This window comes from Colletes latitarsis, unplaced genomic scaffold, assembly GCF_051014445.1.
Source record: "Colletes latitarsis isolate SP2378_abdomen unplaced genomic scaffold, iyColLati1 scaffold0125, whole genome shotgun sequence".
Classification (NCBI taxonomy): Eukaryota; Metazoa; Arthropoda; class Insecta; order Hymenoptera; family Colletidae; genus Colletes; species Colletes latitarsis.
This window is the reverse complement of record NW_027488475.1, coordinates 35,001-37,500: the sequence shown is the minus strand read 5'-3', so window position 1 is coordinate 37,500 and position 2,500 is coordinate 35,001.

Below are 2,500 nucleotides of genomic sequence, written 5' to 3'. Positions count from 1 at the left end.
TTACGTTGCGCTCGCTCGAAGAGGAGACGACGACCGATTGTCACACACAACGCGCAGGGGCCGAAACAAAGCGCCCAAGGATCTACAGCCGAGGAACGAGACGCCGTCGAACATCGTTTCGCGACGTTCCTTTACGGTTTGAACTTGCGTATCCCGCTTTGCCCGGTGGCGTGTGTGCTCGTCGTCGTGCTCCGAACGAAACGTCCTGATGACGGCGAGGAAGTAATAAAATAATATACATCCTTACGGGTAGCCTGAAGCGAATCGCAAACGAACGACAACGCGTCGATTGTGCGGCCATCGTTGCTCGCGCGACTAACGACGACCAGCCGAGAAGGCTGTAGTTTATCGCATCGATTTCATCGAGCAACCGATGGACGCTGCCGCGTTCGTTCGTAAATGAATGTTATACATACTCACGGATAGCCTGAGGCGAATAATCGCAAACGACGACGCGTCGATTGTGCGGCCATCGTTGCTCGCGCGACTAACGACGATCAGCCGAGACGGCTGTAGTTTATCGCATCGATTTCATCGAGCAACCGATGGACGCTGCCGCGTTCGTTCGTAAATGAATGTTATACATACTCACGGATAGCCTGAGGCGAATAATCGCAAACGACGACGCGTCGATTGTGCGGCCATCGTTGCTCGCGCGACTAACGACGATCAGCCGAGACGGCTGTAGTTTATCGCATCGATTTCATCGAGCAACCGATGGACGCTGCCGCGTTCGTTCGTAAATGAATGTTATACATACTCACGGATAGCCTGAGGCGAATAATCGCAAACGACGACGCGTCGATTGTGCGGCCATCGTTGCTCGCGCGACTAACGACGATCAGCCGAGACGGCTGTAGTTTATCGCATCGATTTCATCGAGCAACCGATGGACGCTGCCGCGTTCGTTCGTAAATGAATGTTATACATACTCACGGATAGCCTGAGGCGAATGATCGCAAACGACGACGCGTCGATTTTGCGGCCATCGTTGCTCGCGCGACTAACGACGACCAGCCGAAACGGCTGTAGTTTATCGCATCGATTTCATCGAGCAACCGATGGACGCTGCCGCGTTCGTTCGTAAATGAATATTATACATACTCACGGATAGCCTGAGGCGAATGATCGCAAACGACGACGCGTCGATTTTGCGGCCATCGTTGCTCGCGCGACTAACGACGACCAGCCGAGAAGGCTGTAGTTTATCGCATCGATTTCATCGAGCAACCGATGGGCGCTGCCGCGTTCGTTCGTATATGAATATTATACATACTCACGGATAGCCAGAGGCGAATAATCGCAAACGACGACGCGTCGATTTTGCGGCCATCGTTGCTCGCGCGACTAACGACGACCAGCCGAGACGGCTGTAGTTTATCGCATCGATTTCATCGAGCAACCGGTGGACGCTGCCGCGTTCGTTCGTAAATGAATAATATACATACTCATGGCTAACTTGAGGCGAATAATCGCAAACGACGACGCGTCGATTTTGCGGCCATCGTTGCTCGCGCGACTAACGACGACCAGCCGAAACGGCTGTAGTTTATCGCATCGATTTCATCGAGCAACCGATGGACGCTGCCGCGTTCGTTCGTAAATGAATAATATACATACTCATGGCTAACTTGAGGCGAATAATCGCAAACGACGACGCGTCGATTTTGCGGCCATCGTTGCTCGCGCGACTAACGACGACCAGCCGAAACGGCTGTAGTTTATCGCATCGATTTCATCGAGCAACCGATGGACGCTGCCGCGTTCGTTCGTAAATGAATAATATACATACTCATGGCTAACTTGAGGCGAATAATCGCAAACGACGACGCGTCGATTTTGCGGCCATCGTTGCTCGCGCGACTAACGACGACCAGCCGAAACGGCTGTAGTTTATCGCATCGATTTCATCGAGCAACCGATGGACGCTGCCGCGTTCGTTCGTAAATGAATGTTATACATACTCATGGCTAACTTGAGGCGAATAATCGCAAACGACGACGCGTCGATTTTGCGGCCATCGTTGCTCGCGCGACTAACGACGACCAGCCGAGACGGCTGTAGTTTATCGCATCGATTTCATCGAGCAACCGATGGACGCTGCCGCGTTCGTTCGTAAATGAATAATATACATACTCATGGCTAACGTGAGGCGAATAATCGCAAACGACGACGCGTCGATTGTGCGGCCATCCGTTGCTCGCGCGACTAACGACGACCAGCCGAGAAGGCTGTAGTTTATCGCATCGATTTCATCGAGCAACCGATGGGCGCTGCCGCGTGCGTTCGCCCGATTGCGCGTGAAGTTACTGTTCGGAACCAAGAATATACGGGTGTATTATACCCGTTTGGTCGCAGCCACGCGCAAAGGCTTTTGAATGTACTGTACGCCCGGCCGTCGAACGATGGTTTTCCGTCATTCAGGAAACAAAAAGAAACTTTTGTCGTCGATATGGCGCGTTCAATCCTCCGTCGATACGCTGGTCGGAGGTGCGAACAT